The 21,348-nt window shown below is 40.8% G+C and overlaps 1 long non-coding RNA gene across 3 annotated transcripts; it reads right to left on the bottom strand.

Moving 5' to 3' along the window:
* Positions 1-13,165: 13,165 nt before the first annotated feature.
* Positions 13,166-18,292, bottom strand: LOC123136057 (uncharacterized). 3 transcript variants are annotated; one of them, XR_006466532.1, is made up of 9 exons: positions 17,983-18,292; positions 17,682-17,874; positions 17,207-17,255; positions 16,820-16,849; positions 16,589-16,703; positions 16,354-16,511; positions 15,309-15,439; positions 15,132-15,201; positions 13,166-14,283 (listed from the first exon to the last, which is right to left on the bottom strand). It is a non-coding gene; the product is annotated as an uncharacterized lncRNA (long non-coding RNA). The 3 variants fall into 3 exon arrangements; XR_006466531.1 differs by having other exon boundaries at positions 16,354-16,703; XR_006466533.1 differs by having other exon boundaries at positions 16,354-16,703; positions 17,958-18,269.
* Between the last annotated feature and the right edge of the window lie 3,056 nt (positions 18,293-21,348).

Here is a 21,348-nt window from a genome sequence, read left to right as displayed (position 1 = left end):
CATTTTATTTTTTCCACGATCTAATTATCATATCTACCACATTTATCTCACGTTATCCTGCCTACTTGAGGCGTCGTACCCGAAAGGGATTGACAACCCCTTTAACACGTTGGGTGGCAAGTATTTGTTATTTGTGTGCAGGGGATGTTTACGTGGTGTGAGGAGGTTCTCCTACTGGTTCAATAACCTTGGTCTCATCACTAAGGGGAATACCTGATGTCGCTATACTGCATCATCCCTTCCTCTTTGGGCAAATACCGACGTAGTTCTAGCACACATCTAAAGGAATTTCCGGCGCCGTTGCCAGGGAGGATCTTCAACTTGAACCAGGTTCCTAATCGCAAATCTCATCTCCTCACAATTTACATTATTTTCCATTTGCCTCTCGTTTTCCTCTCCCCCACTTCACAATAATTTGTTGTTTTATTTGCCCTCTTTTTTGTTTGTCGTTTTCTCGCCAGATCTGTTTTTGAGTGCAATCTTGTTGTGTAGTAATCATGACTCAAGAGAACACCAAGTTGTGTGATTTCTCAAATACCAACAACAACGATTTTATTAGCACTCTGATTGCTCCTCCAGCCACGAGTGTGGAGTCCTGTGATATTAATAATGCTTTGATGAATCTTGTTATGAAAGATCAATTTGCCGGTACTCCTAATGAGGATGACGTATCCCGTCTTAACACATTCATAGAATTATGCGATATGCAAAAGAAAAAAGATGTCGACAATATGATGTTGTGAAGTCGAAATTATTTCCATTTTCTTCGCGAGATCGTGCAAAATTTTGGTTTTCTTCTTTACCTCGCAATAGTATCGATTCTTGGAACAAGTGCAAGGATGCTTTTATTATTAAGTATTTTCCGCCCGCAAAAATCATTTCCCTTAGAACCCAGATCAAGAATTTCAAGAAACTTGAACATGAGCATGTTGCACGATCTTGGGAAATGATAAAATTGATGCTAATGAATTTCCCAACTCATGGGTTAAATCTTTGGATGATCATACAAATTTTTTATGCAGGGTTGAATTTTGTTCCTCGTAATCTTTTATATTCTACCGCGAGGGGTACTTTTATGGAAATTACTTTGGGTGAAGCTACCAAATAGCTAGACAATATTATGGCAAATTACTCACAATGGCATACCGAAAAAGCTCCTACTAGTAAAAAAGTCAATTTAGTAGAGGAAATAAATTCTTTGAGTGAAAAATTTGATGATCTTATGAAGTTGGTTGCTAATAAAAGTGCTCCTATTGATTTTGATGATGTTCTTTTGTCTACTTTCATTGAGCAAAATAGTGATTCAATAGATGTGAATTTTATCTCACAAAACAATTTCAATAACAATGCTTATAGAGGTAATTTTAATCCTAGGCCTTTTCCTAGTAATTCCTCTAATAATTATGGTAATTACTATGATAATAGTACTTATAATAATAATAGAAACACCTCTGATCTTGAGAACAATATTAAGAATTTATCAATACTCAAAAAGCTTTCAATACTTTGATAGAAGAAAAGTTGAATAAAGTTGATGATTTGTCTAGAAGTATTGATAGAATTTCTCATGATGTAGAATCTCTCAAGATGAAATTTTTTGTGTGCCTAAAGTTGAAGAATCAATTAGAGCTCTTTATGTTTCTATGGATGGAAGTAAGAAAAGAACCGCTATGCTTAGAGCTAAAAGACAATTTTTAGAAAGAGCTTTTTCTAGTGATTACTTTCGTAAAAGTGATGAAGATCTGAAATGATTGGTGTTTCTTCTATTGATTCTTTTCTTAGTAAAATTAAGATTCATGAAAAAGGGACTGGAGAAGAGTCAACTTTAGTTAGAAGGCGTCCCTATGATTCAGAGGGTGAAAATCTTGTTGAAAATTTTAATAAAACTGGGTTTGAAGAGGTCAAGATTTTAACTACTGATGTGCCCACCATTTTGGATTACAAAGATTTTAATTATGATAGTTTCACTTTGGTTGATTGTATTTCTTTGTTGCAATCCATGATAAATTCACCCCATGATTATGAACAAAATAAAGCTTTTACTAAACATATTGTTGATGCTATGATGGAAAAATTTGAAGAAAAATTGGAATTAGAAGTTTCAATTCCTAGAAAATTACATGATGAATGGGAACCTACCATCAAAGTGAAGATTAAAAATTATGAGTGTTTTTATTTATGTGACTCGGGTGATAGTGTTTCTACAATTCCGAAGTCTTTATGTGATGTTCTTGGTCTTACCGATATTGAAGAATGCTCTTTGAACTTGCACTTGGCAGATTCTACTATTAAAAAGCCTATGCGAAGAATTAATGATGTTATTATTCTTGCAAGTAGTAATTATGTGCCCATAGATTTCATTGTTCTTGATATTGATTGCAATCTGTCTTGTCCAATTATTCTTGGTAGACCGTTTTTACGTACTATTGATGCCGTGATTTATATGAAAGAAGACAATATTAAATTTGAATTTCCACTAAGGAAGGGTATGGAACACTTCTCTAGAACAAGAATTAGGCAACCATATGAATCAATCACGAGGGCATCATATGGATCTAGAACCAAAGATGACAAAACTTAGATCCTATGTGTTATGCCTAGCTAGGGTCATAAAACGATAGCGCTCGTTGGAGGCAACCCAACTTGTATCTTTTTGCTTTTTAGTTTTTCTTGCTGTTTTCAAGAAAATACGCAACTATATCTCTGGTTAGATGTGTTTTTGTGGTTTAAATTAGTGTTTGTGCCAAGCAAGGCCTTTGGGATGATTTGGGTGAAAGTTGATTTGATCTTGTTGAAAATCAGAAACTTTTGCACTCAAGAAAAAAAAATCATTTTTATCAGAAGAGTGCATTTGAGTTGATTATTTTTATAGAAGATTAATAAAAAAATTATTCATGTCGTCCTAATTTTTCATAATTTTTGGAGTTACAGAAGTATTCGAAGTAGTCAGATTGCTACAGATTGTTCTGTTTTTGACAGATTTGTTTTCTTTGCGTTGTGTGCTTGTTTTGATGATTCTATGGTTTTCTTTGATAAGTTTTTGCCATATAAAAGTTGGAATACAGTAGATATAATGCAAAAATAAAATATGAATGGGTTTGTAACAGTACTCATAGTAGTGGTTTGCTTTCTTATAATAATGGATCTCACGAAGGTTTTGTTGAGTTTTGTGTGATTGAAGTTTTCAAGTTTTGGGTGATCTTACGATGGATGAAGGAATAAGGATTAGCAAAAGGCTAAGCTTGGGGATGCCTGAGGCACCCCAAGATAATATTCAAGAAGTAGCAAGCAACTAAACTTGGGGATGCCCCCGAGTGGCATCCCCTCTTTCTTCTAACAACCATCGGTATTTTACATGGAACTATATTTTTATTCATCACATATTATGAGTTTTGCTTGGAGCGTCTTGTACGATATGAGTCTTTGCTCGTTTTGCTTTGTGTTTTAAGTTTTGAATCCTTGTTGGACACAACTTTTTGAGAGAGCCAAAATTTATGCTATGCTTGCTCCTATGCTTCACTTACATGTTTAGAGCCATGGATTTGCTCTAGTACTTCACTTATATATTTTTGAGCACGGTGTGCTTTCTTATTTTTGAAGAAATGCTCTCATGCTTCACTTAGATTTATTTGAGAGTTATTAAAAAATTTTAAGAAATTCTCTCTTGATTCACTTAGATTATTTTGAAAGAAAGAAATATTATGCTCATGTTCTTCACTTATATTCGTTTGAGCTTATCAAAAGCAACATATAAAAATAGTCCCGAAGTGACAGATATCCAAGGAGGATATAATAAAAACTTTCATGAAGATCATTGGAAAAAATAAACTTGATTCTTAGTAATGGTTTTGACATATGACGATATGATATGTGAGTCATGCTGATGAGTAATTGTGCTTTAGTAAGAATATTGATGTTAAGGTTTGTGATTCCCTATGCAAGCACGAAAGACAATAGTTATGCAATGAAATTTATATCCTACTTGTGGTGCATTATTCGGTGTTACTTATGCTTAATTCTTGGGTACGACATTTTTCGTTTCTTGGTTGGTCGCTTTCCAATCTTTTTGCTAGCCCTCATTTTGCACTAAGTATGACCACTACTTGTGCATCCAAAACCCTTTAAACCAGTTTTGCCACATGAGTCCACTATACTTACCTATACGCGGTATTTCCATGCCGTTCTAAGCATATTTGCATGTGTCATCTCTAATTTTCAAAATAAATTTCTATTTTGTGTGCTCTACCGCTCGCGAGGCGGTGATGGTTGGCCAATATTTTCCATGCTAGATGTGTTATTATCACGATGAGTGTTTATTCACTTGTCATTGCACGAGAGTACGACAAAGGTATTAGGGATGCTCAGTCCCGAAATGAAAAATGAATTTACCTTATGTTGTCAAATAATAAATTCCTTGGAAAGTGTTGGCATGGAGGGCATCCATGGATACGGTTAGCCATGGAAAGTGAGAGTAATGGTGGAAAAAGGAATAAACTTTATTTCCTCTTTGGGAACTTTATTTCCCGTTTTCGTTGGTGGGAAAAGTATGCCTCCCAAAATGTTTTTATCTCTCAATTTTTGCTTTGAGCTCTGGCACCTCTACAAATCCCCACTTCCCTCTATGAAGGGCCTTTCTTCTAATTTATGCGATTTTTATTTTTAATTTGAGTCTCCACCTTTTCTTATAAAGCACTAACTAAGGGGCACTATGATCGTATTTGAGCATTGGGTGTAGCTAACATTCGAGTGTGTTTCATGAATTGATCAATGGTTGAGCATAATGGGCTAGGGATAACTTGCTTTAGTGTTGATATTTTGAAAGACGGGGTTGCTTGTTGGTATGCTTGAGTATTAAAGTCTTCATGTCAAAACTAGACTATTGCTTTGAACCATATAAAAGTCTAAATGTCCATGCTATAAAGAAAAGAAATGTGATGAACATGTTAGACAACATTCCACATCAAAAATTCTGTTTTTATCATTTACCTACTCGAGAACGAGTAGGAATTAAGCTTGGGGATGCAGATATGACTCGAATGTATCTATAATTTTTGATTGTTCCATGCTTTTATATTATCATTCTTGGATGTTTTAAAATCATTTATAGTCATTTTATAGCATTTTTTAGTACTAACCTATTGACTTAGTTCCCAGTGCCAGTTGCTATTTTCTGCATGTTTTTACATCATAGGAAATCAAAACCAAACGGAGTCCAAACGCAGCAAAACTTTTTATGGATTTTTTTGGGCCAGAAGACATCCAATGGGCCAGGAATGCACCTAAGGGGAGCTCCGAGGGGAGCACAACCCACCAGGGCACACCTGGGGGGCCAGGCGCACCCCGGTGGGTTGTGCCCTCCTTGTTGGCCTCCCACACCGCCTCTTTGCTCTATAAATAAACCAATATTCCAGAAACCCTAGGGGAGTCGATGAAAATCAATTCTAGTCGCCGCAGAGTCCAGAAACACCAAATCCAATCTAGACACCATTTAATAGGGGTTCATCATGTCCATTGGTGCCTCTCCGATGATGCATGAGTAGTTCTTTGTAGACCTACGGGTCCATAGTTACTAGCTAGATGGCTTCGTCTCTCTGGATTATCAATACAATGGTCTCTTGGAGATCCATATGATGTAATTCTTTTTGTGGTGTGTTTGTTGGGATCCAATGACCTTTGAGTTTATGATCAGCTCTATGTTTTTATCCATGAAAGTTATTTGAGTCTTCTTTGATCTCTTATATGCATGATTGATTATAGCCTCGAATTTCTTCTCCGATATTTGGGCTTTGTTTGGCCAACTTGATCTATTTATCTTACAATGGGAAGATGTGCTTTGTGATGGGTTCGATCTTACGGTGCTTGATCCCAGTGACAGAAAGGGAAATGACACGTATGTATCATTGCTATTAAGGATAACAAGATGGGGTCTATTTCTACATAAATAGATCTTGTCTACATCATGTCATCGTCCTTATTGCATTACTCTGTTTTTCCATGAACTTAATACACTAGATGCATGCTGGATAGCGGTCGATGTGTGGAGTAATAGTAGTAGATGCAGGCATGAGTCGGTCTACTAATCTTGGACGTGGTGCCTATATAAGGATCGTTTCTTGGATATCGTCATGATTATTCGAAGTTCTATCAATTGCCCAACAGTAATTGTTTTCCCATCGTTTGCTATTTTTCTCGAGAGAAGCCACTAGTGAAACCTACGGCCCCTGGGTCTCTTTTCATCATGTTTGCCTTTATGATCTTTTTTCCTTTGCTTTTATTTTCAGATTTATTAAACCAAAAATACAAAAATACCTTGCTGCAATTTGTTTTTCCATGATCTATTTATCCTATCTACCACATTTATCTCATGTTATCTTGCCCTACTTGAGGCGTCGTACCCGAAAGGAATTGACAACCCCTTTAACACGCCGGATTGCGAGTATTTGTTATTTGTGTGCAGGGGTTGTTTACGTGGTGTGAGGAGGTTCTCCTACTGGTTCGATAACCTTGGTCTCTTCACTGAGGGAAATACCTACCATCGCTATACTGCATGACCCCTTCCTCTTTGGGGAAATACCGACGTAGTTCTAGCAGACATCAGTCACCGAAAATTATACCATTGGAAACTATGTTCAAATACGAATCAAACGATATATTTTTTTGTGACATCCATTAACATTTAGTTAGTTAAATTTATGGTCAAAATTTGACACAAATTACGAAGGGGACCAATAAACAAGGAGGGAGGTAGTTGTACGAGTAGCGCAATATACGGTATAGAGGACTAGTACAAATTTAGAAATGGAGTAAGAAGTTACAAGGCTATGTGACAGACTTTGTTGGCTACATGAGTAATACAAAATATAATTCCCATTGGACAACACTTTCACCAACAAGTACGCACTTGAAGACTAGGTGCCCAGACTCCTTGCCTTTCTGCCACTGGGAAGCATTTAGATGCGTGTTTTTGTAATGGGTATCTTTGTTAACGGTTATCCAATTGCAAATTGATGATGAAATTAATTCTGTCATAATTAGTAATTGAATGTCATAAATATGACACCACGCACCATGCATGGAAGGAGTGCTTTCATGGAAAATAATAATGTACCATGCATGACAACATTGGGTGTTGATTGACATAATAGGAGAGAGAAATTAGAAATTAATGTGTAATGATTTATTATATCATATTACTTGTTATGTTTCACAGATGGAGGTATATGATAGTCATTAGGAATATAGGAAAAACTATTTGTAGTTAGTACGGTATGCACGTTTCATATTTCGACTAAATTACCAACACGTACACAAGCGTATCTTGAGTATGCATATATTTTTATTGGATAAATATCCGAGGATGTGTATACTTTTAGGCAGAACTCACACATAAATATTTTTCTTAGGTATACGAAAAATTGAAAGTACTCAATATATGTTTAGGTATGCGCATAATCATCATATTTTTCTATAACTACATATATACCCCGAAGTGAAATGCATGAGTACATACCCCAAAAATGCGTAGGTATTATATATACTTATTTTTTAAGTGCATAGTGGTAAATAATTGGGTACGAACCCAACAATTGGTATCGCAGTCTAATAATATGTACCCAATAAATAAATATTTTCATTAGGTATAACACCGCCCATAAATATTTTCATTATATATAAAACCCAACAACTTGTATAATACCCACAAACTGGTATATTATCGTTAGTTATATTCTGGAATATTATCTTTATGTATAATACCACGAGTACGTGCATATTTTTCATTACATAAAATACATTAGTTATGTGTATATTTTCAATAAGCATAATTGCAATACCAACATGTATGTATTTCGATTAGAGAAAATACCCATCAAATGGTATCGCGGTCCAATAATATGTACACATGGGTATTAGGTATGTGTGTACGAGCAAATGTTTTTATTATATAAAAATAAATTGCGAACACGCACATGTACATGTCCTAGGATCAAGTACACAAGAATGCTATGAAATTCGATGAAACTAATGTTGCTATTTAGTTTACTGTGAATTATATGAACCATGCTAGGGGGAGAAAGCATAAGTAAGAGGGCGACCAGATGGGTGACGAATCTAATTTATTGAATTTGCATGCGTGGAAAGTGTCACGGTAGAGAGCAGGAAAGTAAACTAGGAAAGAAAATCAAACGCTTAATGCTATCTCATATATAGATAGTCTTGCATGGAATAAATTAGGAAGCAAATCAACAATGATGCACGTCACTTGAATCCAAATGCACTAGCGGGTTGACCCGAACTAGGTGCCCAGGCAAACCCTAACCCTAAACCCTAACAACACTTTCACCAACAAGTACACACTTGAAGTCTAATTGATATGTGACAGCCTTGATTTTGACTTCTCTCTTTTTCCGGACTTTATTTGCCCTTGCTTTGGATTTGAGTTTTTAGAATCAATTCAAAAGGACTTATCACTTGGGCATGCCCTTGAATTTTACCGAAGTGAACCATCCACCTCTCATTCAATCTTCTTTCTCTGAAAAATCCCTAAATGGCTCCAGGAATATTTTTTCATAACAGAAAAATATTCAAAATCTTCTCCGAAACTCATTTCAGAAACTAGTGCTCCAAAGCAACCCTCATTTTTGTGGCTCCAAAAATCCTGAGATAATTCCTAAATATTCTTTGAACCTTGGCCCACCTTCCTGAGCAAAAATATTGCATGACTTTTTGTAATATTTTTTCTACAGAAAATCATTTCACTTCTGGCCCAAAAAATGCACTTTGAACAACAAGTGTATTTTTCTTTGGAGCAGAGTGACCCGCTCGATGCGCGGGCTAGCATTTTTATAAATTTTAATAATTACAATATATATAATATTTGGTTTATCTAAAGAAAAATTGCAAGCATATCTGATGACATTTACAAATATAAGACTTTTGCAAGCATAGTTTTGGTTTATCCATTTGTCATTTACCTTCTAATTGCATGCCATACAAACTCTATTAATATTATCAGTTGGCATGCATTTATTTATATAATATACATGGGTTTCATTTTTAATGAATATAGTTTTTTTACATACTAAATCTCTTAATATGACCTTTTTTTTACCATGGTGAGCCATCTATATATTATTGTTGAATTATGGAAAATGCATGTACATTATGGTGCGACTGAAGAAGAGCGGCCCTCGCATATGTGAGGATGTCTTATTTGAATTTTTGAAACTTCAAAGTGAATGTAAAATAAATTAATGGTTTTCTACATCTTCTCAATATGGGTAGGAAATAATACAAATGTATAACCACAACTAATATTATGCTAAATAACCTATCATAATCCGAGAAGGTAGTTAATTATGCTTACTTTGTTAGATATATAAATGGTTATTAATTAGGTAATTTCTATAAGTACCTTAGTGATCACATGTTTGTACGGGTTATATTGGATCACTGGACAGAGACAAAGTTTTGACCACAGGCTAGCTGATAGTGCTTTTGCTATGTTAGATTGTTATGGATGTTAACATTCAGGTCGATGCTACCTTAAGTGTCTCATCGACTTGACCCATCAAAACAATGTTGTTTTGATGATCCTACCGTCAGAATTTTTTGTGAAGTAAAATTGAAAAATATTTTGCCCTTGGTAACACGTAAACCTTCCAATTTGACCATGGGATTTGTTACCCATGGATATCCAACCTTCTTCTGAATGGTGCGGGTATGATTTTATTGCCCATGATTTACCAAGTAAATATTATGACATGTCAGTCATCGATGATATATGCTATTTAAAATCCCTAATTCCAGGATATTTAGTAACTGTACCAAAAAGTACCCGAGGTTATTTGTCATGTTGTACATGTACGGTGTGGACTGTAATTACGATTATGGTCACCCTATATGAATCATATTGTCAATTTTATCAAGTAGATTCATCATGATCATTTTTTGTGAGTCGTAAATGCACACAAACCCTTTCAAGAAAGAATAAAAAAGTAAATCGAAATTAAAAATAAATACAATTTGTTTTAACAACTTGTGTATTAGAAAGCAACATAAGTATATTCAAAGAAAAGATTTAATATCAACTAATTTTAAGCATGATACTGGAACACTGGTAAGCCTAGAAACTAATTTGATGCAAATGGATGGACGCTTGTCTATATATTTCTTAATTCCTAGAAGTACAATGAAGTAGAGTTGGATATCCAGGTTGGAAGATATATATTATACCAGAAATGTTGACATCATGTAGTCCCATCTCTTTCTTCAGCCAGTACACCCAAGCAAATATGTAAGACAGAGAAATGAAGTAATGCCGTTAATAGTTTGTAAAGCCAACAGCGTATTCATGCAAACGATAGTATTGAGATGGCAAGCCATTTGTACTTTCTTTCTAGCAGTATATTATCATGTTAAATTAAAACTTGGATCCCAAATTGTGAGTACAACACATTGGCATAACTTTACATATATTTTTCTTAATAAAGTTTGATGTGACATAAATAAATATTTATAAGGTATGCCATTCGAAAAGAAATATATTTGTGTGGAAGTCATTCAAATATTGTAATTTTGTACTCTCTTAGTTTATGCTAAACAATGCATGATTATAGTATAAGGGTCCGCCTAACTGATCTAGCAGATATAAAAACCTATCTAAAAAGTCTTCATCTTGGTATAATAATGTATTCATGGTACAAAAGCGTAGAAGGATCTTACTATGGTTGGGCGGCCGAGGAAAAAAATATATTTCCCGGTTCAATTTACAAATTTATTCATACATATGTAAAAATGTTCATGTTGATTCATTAATCTATACTTCTAGTACAAAAGAAAGTGTAAAGAATTCTTCATACTTACACAAGCGTGGAAACTTACATAAATGTAAATGTTGGATGGACAACTCTCACCAACTGAGAAATAAGGAACTCTCAGGTGGATTAGAATAGTGAATCTATACATATGAAGAGTTGTATTATTTTCCATTAGTGTGCAGGTATGTCTGATTCACTCGTTTCTTCGGTTCCACGATGCGGTAGTACATATGAAATAGCGTTTTGATCTTTTTATCTTCTTGGCACCTCTGATGACTTGTATATGTTTATTCATTAACTGTAAATGGATATATATATATATATATATATATATATATAGTTAATTATATTACTGTACATTATGCAGAGATCACGACTTGCATGCCAATAATAAATTGCCTATCGATGCATGGATGCATCCATCTGGACGCTCATGCTTCTCATGTATATACCATTCACAAGCCTATTCACTTGTGGAATCGTAACACTCATTGATAGAACTTTTGCTGCCTTGGATAGACCTTTCACAGTACTTTTAGCTGTTATTTGCAAGACAAATAGTAAATCCTCTTCACCCTTCCTATGTTCACGTGTTCAAGCAAGCTCCTGTTGATGGAAAATCACACATGCAAGGAGGAATTACCTGCCAGTTCAGCTTAGCTAGATGCGAGGGTCAAGCCACGCTCCAATCTAGCAACTTGGCGTCGTCCCCATCTTGTACATCGCTCATGTACGAATTCTGCAAGGTGGTGGTCTCGTCTCTCGTTCGCTATCAGGGCCCGAGAGATCATGGAGGAACATGAAGCCAGCTTTGCACCGTTGTGTCTCTCAAACACCACTGCATGGCGGCTGAGGGATGATGGCTAGGGACTTCTGCTCCGCGCTAGGCGCCTTGTGACGGCAGCTCCGCAATCTGTGCGTCGTGCAGCTTGTCAGTCCCCAATTCACCCGGTTGTTCACCCATATGTAGGAGGAGGAGGTCTCGGCCACCTCATCACAGCTGTCACCAGATGTAATTCTCTGGTTTCCTGGGATCAAGGATGGAGGGACACTTCCGAAAGAGAAAGGCCTGGGTAGGTTTGAGCTTTTGTGAGATATACATGTAGGCAGTTGTGGAGCTAGGCAGGATCTTCAGGGGGGGCCAAACAGAAATACTACATGTTTGGAGGGGCCAAAGTGTATACTTTTTCTAATCCAAGCACCCCTTAAAAAATTTCCTTCCTATTCTTTGTTAAGGCTGGGGGGTGGGGGGGGGCATGGTCCCTGTAGGCTACAAAGTAGCTCCGCCACTGCATGTAGGGCACGATTTGTTTTCAAAGTTTGGGTAGAGGACGTTAGGGATTCTTTTTTTCTTGAAGGAAGGAGCACATTACTGATTTATTTTATTCAGAGTTGGGCAGGGCACGCTAGGTATATTTGGTCGATTGAAATAATAAATGAATGGGAATTGTTTGACAACAGCGCGCCGGCCAACACTTCAGCCGGTCCCGCGTGCGTCGCTCGATCACAGCGATCAACCGCTTAAGAATCTAGCGTTCCATGTTTGTGTTGTTTTTTTGTTGGCCCATCACGTGGCTTGGCACACCACGGCCGCTTGTCCAGCTTTCCTCGTTCATGTTTCTTCTTACTAGATGACCCGTTGCGCCTATGGCGCAAAGGGCGAGAGCAAACCAAGCTTTGAAGGCATGCGAGTTAGAATATTTAGAGACCGGTAATCTTCAAACATAAGGAAAAAGTTCATAAGTAGCAAGTGCAACATTTCGGTGCCCAGACTCATCTGCACCCGGTCAGAAAAAAAATTTAAAAAAATTCCACTTGTTTTAGTGGTAGAAAATTTATTGCGTGAGGTCCACTCCAGTTTTCAGACCATTTCGACACCTAAGTAGCTCTCAGTTAAAAAGAGCAAAAAGGACAAACCGGGTAGTGTGTGAACAGTAAACTTTTTTATAGACCTCGAATTTGTCTTTTTTTTCCAAAAGCTGCTCAGATGTTCAAATGATTTGAAAATTAAAGCAGACCTCACGCATCAAATTATCTACCGTACAAAAAATGGATTTTTTTTCGAATTTTTCTTGTATTTGTTTTTCAATCAACACGGGTGCAGCTAAGCCTGGCCTCAAAAGTGAATTATCGATAAGTATCACTATATATTGCATTTATCGGTGCGGTGTTTTTCGAGCAACGATACCATTGGATTTGGCGCTGGTTTTTGTAGAGATGTCGCTTCTGTGCTTCATTTGTTGTGAAGGGTGCGACGTGCACTGTGGAGGGGAGAATGACAGATTGTTGTGGACTGGCGCTTCTCTTCAAGTTTAACTTACCGCTTCTCATGACCATGACCCCGAAAAAAAGAATAACTTACCGCTTCATTTACCAACTTTGACAGGTGCACCGCATAGAGCTCAAGGAAGTGCGTCAATCCAATAGTACATGGTGTAAGCAGTGTGTGATTGCCGCTTGTAAAGTTAGCAACACATAAATGAACACGGGTCACAATATTTCAGCTCCTGACAAATTGAAATGCCTAGAGGAAAGTCAGATAGGTGGATTTATTCTTGCCATTGTCTTACCTGATCTAAGCACGCACTCAATGTTGTTTTAGATGGAATGCCTTCAGCATACATGGTGGAAGACAGCTGCCACCGGCCCCCACTACTGAACCACCACGCCCACATCACCATCTCGCAGGGACACGCGCCGGCAAACCCCTGCCCCTTCACCTTTTCTCCTACTCTGCCCCGTTGCTTCCCTCACTTCATTTCCCTCCTAGATCCCCTTTCTCGTCCAGCTCGCCGGGGATGCCAGTCGCTGTTGCAACGTCAACCGAATGAATCGGCCGGATACACCAGCCCTCGGTCGGGATCGACGTCCACACCTCTGGCTCTGACATGCATGCCCGCTGGACACCGCCGGGAACCACCTCGTATTTCTGGTGCATTCTTGCTCCTAGTAGACTCCTAGCTTCATTAATGTTGCTCCTGTCGTCCCTTTAATGGTGATTCCGGGTGCCAGCGCGCAGGAACCTCTTGGACCGAGGCTGCCTTCTTCGGTTCCGTCGGTCGCCGCTGCGGTCATCCTCCTCACCGAACAGCTCGACAGACCGTGATGGGCTCCGCGTTGTCCACGTCTCCCCTGGACCACGCCATGGGTCCCTCCTACTTATTCCTCAACGCTGACCGTCATTGCCGCTGTGTGGTGCTCGTTGCTCTGCTCCGCCCGACCTCGGCATTCGAAGCCATGGGTCCCTCCTAATTCTTCCTCGACGCTGACCATCATTGCCACTGTGTGGAGCTCGTTGCTCTGCTCCGCCCGACCTCGGCACTAACAGCAAGGTGAGAAATCGCCTCTGCATGTTGCTGGCTGCATGCTGCTGATGTTGTTTGCTGCTTGCTGCCGCTAGCTGCTTTGCTGCATTCTGTTGGCTGCTTGTTTCTTGATGTTGATGCTTGATGACGTTAGCCGTGACCTGCGTGCAGATGAGAGAAAGAGAGATTGATTAGCTATGAAGAAAGATGGCATATTCAGTACTGTTTAATTTACTTGCTTGTCACAGTGTCAGACTAAGGCTGGACTTCCCTATATATAAAAGTTTTCACTCTAACATTTGATTTATGAGGAAAATCACATAAAAGTGCTCAAAGTTGTAAAATCCATAACAAAATCAAGCTTAGTCAGTCTAAAAGATGATTTACTTTAACAAAATGTCTTTAAATCTTTTAAAATTCACAACTTGCATTCTAAGACGCCCAAGAAAATTTTTGTTGCCAATTTCAGTAGCTTCATTTTCAACTTTCTGCATGACATCTCATACAATTCATGCGCTCTACACATTTTGGAAATTAATGAATACTGATTTTTCTCCGTTTGCTTCTTTTCCAAGGTTTCTTCGTCGTTTCAATAGAGTCCGGCAACGAGGGGTGTTATGAGTTCGATCCGCAGCTTCATCAGGACATTGACCAGCAAGGCAAGCATATGCTTGTTGACCCCATCTTATGTTTTACTTATGTTGAAGGATTATACTATCTTGTTGTTGTCCGTATTGGTTATCATGTCATACCTTTCTTTGCAATATCCATCTTTAGCTTTGTTTTGGCATGGCTAGGAGTTGATTGTTGTTCATGATCAGTGGGTCATGACATATATTAACTCCAGCAATTTATATTCGTCTTAAAATAGTATAATTATGATAAATTCAGACCATATTAACAAAACTCAAACTAAAAGATAAGCACCTCAACAGCTATGTTTCAAAATAGCAGCTCAAGCACATGTAACATTGAGAAGGATCTTTTGCTATTAACGGCATATTCTAACCTGCAGATGGACGGAAGCTTAATTCTAGTTCCATCTTCTCAACGTATTTATGTGCACATCAAGAATCCAACTGCAAAATTTGCATCCATGCATCATGAAGGCTAATCGCATATGAACTCAAAGAAAAAGTACTATCTAAAGAGGAACAAATGGGATTAAGTGAGAAATAGACCAAACCTTCTGGACCTGGCTAATCACATCTGAATTTATACAGAGATGAAAAGATTGCCCGTTCACTTATTTCTCCTACGGAAAAGAGCATCAATGGTTTTATATGTGCTTCCTGCTGCCTGGGCACTTTGTGGCACCTGGATAGATGGGGTCAAGTGAGAAATAAGTTAACGCAAAATCTTCCAATTATTTCCACTTAGTCTGACACTGTTTCTTAATAAGCTTCTCCAGTGTTGACAAGAGAAATAAGAATATCAGTTCCAGCTGGACAACGACATGGAAAAGAATTTTATTGGGTTCTCATTTCAAACACCATAAACCTTCCAATCCCTCTAGGAGTTTCGGACTCCAGCTTCTGTAGCTCATGGCACCTGCCAAGGTTTCTTGCCAAGGGGCAAAAAGGCTAGGGTGCCTGAATACTGGTCAGGCCTAGCAACCAGGTAGGAAGAAATTCTTCAGACGATGGTAAAACCAAATTTACAGCTAAGAAACATGTCAGCTTGCATCGGGACTTTCTCCTCTGGAGAAAGTTCAGCTCATATGGACTACTTATGGTCCACGTCAAAGGTACAACCTCTAGCAACTAATAAATTGAGATGATAACAGAGTACCCATTGCAATATCAAGGAGTTCCTGGACCAAGTTTTATGTCTGTCTAACTTTCCTAGGTATCTTAATTAAAATAAATAAATGATCGCAAACCGAACAGATTGCCATCTTTTTCATGAAAGGTCAGGTGAGCAACCCCCAGCTCGAAAGACATAATTAGAACATGTTTGATGGAGAAGCTTATTAAGAAATAGTAGCATGGCAGCACCATGAGCATAGTGAAGGTAATAAATATGTATCAAAGAGCAGATGATCCTAACAACAGAAAACATCGGTTTGCATAAACAAATCAATGTATGAAAAAGCTCACGCCACTGCGACCATATCCTCACCCATATACAAAATATTTCACCAGTAACATTGCAAAATATAGCTAAAAAAATAGGATGTCTTCTAATGCTTCAACTCAACAAATGAAGGTGGAAGAAGATCGCTGCAATACCATAGCTGAGAGGGAGGAAGGTCTAATTGTCGTGGACCGGAGTATTTACTCTGCCACACGGTTTGTGAGCGGAGAAGTGTGAGCAGTCCTCACAGTCATGACACCTACATCATCGATGCCATAGCAGACCTCGCGCTAGCCTCGGTAGGCCCTCTAACCTGCAGGTTGTACGAACAGCATTATGTGCCTCAAGAAATTGTAACAAACAGGCCAAAAAATACAATGGGCAACTGACCGAGTGAGTGCATCTCCATAAAGACCTTTCAGGCAATCTTTTCTTGTAATTATGGCATTCTCACAAGGAAAACCTTGGCCTTGAACAGCTCCTCTATAATAACAACAGCATCAGCCTACAGGTTTAGCAATGTTATGTGCATTTAAGACATCTTCAATTGTTCAACAACAATAATGGCACTAAACAGAGGTAAACATTATCTGAAGCGAGGCATACAGGGGAAAAACTCACCATAAAAGTTCATCTCCTCCAGCAAGAATCCTAGAAAAAGTAATTCTTAGTTTCCAAAGGCACCAACAGGATACAGAGAAAAAAAAGACATGCTAAAACAATGCCACTAAGCTATGAACACTGCCATCCAAACAGCTACGCCAACCAGTATAAACATGTTACAGCAATTAGCTGTCTGCATATGAAATAAGGATCGTCTTGGAGCAGCCTCAAGGAATAGCAACGCGCAACAAAACAGTAGATATTAAGTTATACATCTCAACTGCTTTCAACTTAGTAAATGATGTAAAACTAACCATGCCAATGAAGCAACAAAAAAGTATTAGCTTTGTTACTTGACATGCAACCAACAAAAGTTAATTTGTCAGAGTGAAAAAAAATACTAACCGTAAAGCATGAATAAGGAAATTGTGTTATTGTGGTAATCAGAAGACACCTGAAAAGTAGTTATCCAACCAATTAGATAAAAGACCTTGATTTGGGTATACCTGCAATCAAACCTTTCAAAAACAATCGTTTGTTCTTGGTCTGCACCATAAGCTATAACCAAATTGATCAACTATCCTCTATAGCTAACTATTTCTGTGAAATAATAGTAGCAAACTTTAACCATGGCACACATATATAAAAATGTGATGAGCAATAAGAAGGAAAGACCAAAAATGTAAATTTCATGGATTGTAACCTCAAGTCAATAAACTAATCTTCAACAGTGCTAACTGATGCCAATAAATTAACTACCACTATTTTCTCCCCCAGGAAACCCCCCAAACATTCAACAGAAACATCAAATTAGTCACCAAGATTACCCAAAAAGAAGTCATCCTAACTAACAAGGAGATGCATGGTAGGAGGCACATACATGGCAGAGAGGCAGTGGATGAAGATGCAGGCGCTGTGTCAAAGGCGGCCATGGCGGCCTTGTCCACCACACCTCCGTCCTGCTCCTTCACTTGCACCTCCGCCTCCGTCATCGCCACCGCCAGCGCAGGCCTATCCTTGGGCCCCTCCCCCTTGGCGGTCGGCTGCAGCTCTTCCCCGCCTAGATCCCTACGCTGTTGTTGGTGGTAGCAGGTGAGGCGACGCGGGAAAGCACAGATGCGTCGTCGACGAATAAGAAAAAAAGAAGAGTACACACCGTACAGTTGCCCGACGCTGCTCACCTCAACGGCTCGACCGCCTCTGCTGGGCCGACGACGACACAGGAGGAGGCCGAGGTGAACGGACTTGCGTGGGCAGAGGACAAACGATGGGGTCGACGGTGCTCACCCCGACCCCATGGGATATAGGGGAAGGGGTTATGGCGTCGGCGGCGGTGCTGGGAGAGGAGGCGGCGGCGGCGGCGCTCGGAGAGGAGGCGGCGATGGCATCGGTGCTTGGCTGGGCGAGGAGGCGATGGCGGCGGCGCTGGGCTGGGCGAGGGAGGAAATAGAAGAGAGAGAGAGAGGAGGGAAGTCGCTCGTTTCTTTTAGGTTTTCACCGTTGGGGTGAATACTTTGGGTACTAATAAATTAGAAAATACCCACACGATTTGCTGAAGCCCCACCAAACAGGACCCATCAGTCATGCACATAGAAGTGAAATGCATAAGTAAAGAAGAATGGACGGCTCAGCCTTTAACAGCGCTGTAAAAGGTACAATCTGCAATGAGCAGTGCTACACACACGACGCTTGCAGCCGAAATGTGGACGACACTACATCACAGACCATCCACTGGCAAGTCTGAGCAGCCGTAAGCGCTTGGATCAGCTATCGTGCGTTCAACACAAAATCATCCGTCAAGTAGTTCCGATCTGCAATAGATCGTGCGAACGAGACGTAGCAGCGAACGCAATTCACCCAGGATGGCGGGTAGTCTAGCGTCATTTATATGTTCGATCTTCAGCTCTCCTCTTTTTATTTGGGTCATTCACGTGTTGCTGCATGCTGTGACCATGGTGATTGCATGCTGGAACCAAAGATATTTTTTGCTGCATCGACTCATGGTGGAGCTACGACCATCGACGATGGGAAAAACGATTTTTGCTGCAATTGTCATCAGATTTTGCTACGAGCATTGTGGAAATTTGCTAGATAAATTCATGGCAGAGGTGCGACTCGGGACGGCGACGACGGCGATTTTTTGCTGCAACTGTCGTTGTCTTTTTGCACGAGTTTCTTTGCTACATGCATTTTTAGGGTGATGATTGGTGGCTGTCGTTCGTGCAACCCTGTGAAAAGAGCGTCGACGGTGGTAAAAAGCTTCAACCAGCGTGGGAAAAAGTTTCAACTGACGCGAGAAATAGCTTCAACGTGCGCGACGGTGATGGGGATGTGGGCGAGATTTGCTGCAGTCGACCTTCGACAGAGCTAAATGCTACAACCACGTCGCAAAAGTGCTACAACCAGCTCCGCACACTGCTACGATTGGCATTGCATTTTGCTTCATCACACAAACGACTTCACGGTGTTTTGCTACAATTGATGTCACAGCTTAGTACATCCAACGTCGTGTTTTCCTACGCCCAGCCCCCCCCCCCCCCCCCCCACTGCTACAACCGGCATAACGTTTTGCTTCATCATGCAAAACATCGTCGCGGATTTTGCTACAATCAACGTCCCGTCTTGCTACATCCAACATCGTGTTTTGCTACAACCGGCACGGCGAGCTGGAACAGGGTCTCAAATTTGCCGAAACCGGCGAGCCGAGTTGCTACCATGGTGAGCGGCGGCGAACAACGATGACACTTTTTTGCTGCAACCGTTGTCGGCCTTTGCTACGACCGGCAGGTGGTTTTGCTGCGACCAGCAACTAAGAGGAGGCTCACCCCGAGCTCGTCCATGGGGTGTTTCACCGGCGACCGCCGCCATCGGAGCTGCGCCCCGTCATTAACCAGAGTTGCAACCATGGAAATTTTTGACTGCATCATGCAAGCGCTCGATGTTGGATGAGCGAAGCCGACGAGAAACGCATGGGAGGCACCGACCATCGGCGAGGGCGACCAGCGGCGAAGCTCCGGCGACCGGCGGCGAAGCTCCGGCGTGAGAGGCAGTCATCCATGGCGAGTGCGTGCAGCGCTGCTGCTTCTATTCTCTACCGGCGTCACTAGATTTGTTTTTTCCGGAAGAAAACAACACGAGAAGCCTAGATCTCACGGCTGTATGTGCATGCATCCAACGCCTGGGCTGCGACCGGCCCAAATTTGGGCCGGCGCGCCGGCGCGTATTGCTCCCCTGAATGAATGGTACATATGTTACGGACTCATGGGGCATGATTTTTATAGCTGGCCAAACGGGCCGGCCCGGCACGGCACGGCCCGGCCCATCCTAATCGTGCCTGGCACGGCCCGGCCCACCTAGGCACGATTATTATACAGGTCGTGCCATGCCAGCCCGCGTGATGCAGCCTGCAGCCCAGGCACGACCCGTATGCTAATCGGGCCGACCCACCGGCACGCCAGGCCCACTAATCTACCTCCTATTTTGTGCACTGGGCGTTTTTTAGCCTATTTTTACCTGTTGGCCCATATTAGGATACATAAAAAATATAAAAAAGTTAATCGGGCCGTGCCGTGCCGGCCCGCGTGCTCGCCCTTCAGGCCCAGGCACGGCCTATGGCGTGCCGCGTGCCAGGCCCGGCCCGTTTAGCACGTGCCGTGCCGACCGTGCTACCGGGCCGGCCCAACTATCCGGGCCCGTTTGGCTAGCTATAATGATTTTAAAAGACCCACCATATCAAAGGCTAGTATTTTCTAATAAACGTGGAATTTTCAAATCTATTTTTCTTAATTCTGGTTAACTCATCAATTACTTTTTTATATAATAAAAAGATAGATGGAGCTGGTTTTTCTTGAGCCTCGTTACTCTCCTAAGAAAAGATTAACCCCAGGAGATCAACTCAAATGACATTCTAGAAGCCCTCCAAACTTGGCGACCAAGTTTCTGACCAGAAACTTGCGAGCAAGCTCTAGTCTTATCTGGTCGGCCTGGCATTGAGTTCTCAGCTTTCCTAGACCTAACACTGCATGAACAATACCCCAGACAAGGTTTAGCCGAGCATGCACGTTGTCTTGACCATGCCAGCATGGTGACCGCGTGAGGACACGGGCTTTGGCACGCGTTCGACGTGCTCTGCGTCGCGCCAGTGTCTCTGTTCGGTGCATGCTCGAGCCAGAGCTCGCCGACGACTGTCGCGTCGTGCTACCAGCCTCGACTCATCACCAATGACCCCTCCTTGGTGCTCGCCAATGTCGGAGACGCTGCAGCAAGCACGGGCACGTCGTAGCCAAAAGTAACAGTGCGCCTGTGCCCCTGTCTTCTTCCCCCTCTGCTTCCTGTGCTCGTCCGCGAGCTGTGACAGCTCCCGTGTGATCGCTGAGCTCTCCCCCCCCTCTCTGTCGCCCTTCGTCGTAGCTTGCCGGCTTCCAGAGAACTCCGGCGATGCCATGTATCCCCCTCCTCCTCTGGCTATATATAGAGCCCCTCCCTCCGCTCCGAAGCCTCAAACCACACCACCCAACCACCACGACCCCGTAGTTTAGCCGCAGCCC

The sequence above is a fragment of the Triticum aestivum genome, chromosome 6B, assembly GCF_018294505.1.
Source record: "Triticum aestivum cultivar Chinese Spring chromosome 6B, IWGSC CS RefSeq v2.1, whole genome shotgun sequence".
Lineage (NCBI taxonomy): Eukaryota > Viridiplantae > Streptophyta > Magnoliopsida > Poales > Poaceae > Triticum > Triticum aestivum.
This window is presented reverse-complemented; position numbering and strand designations above follow the sequence as displayed.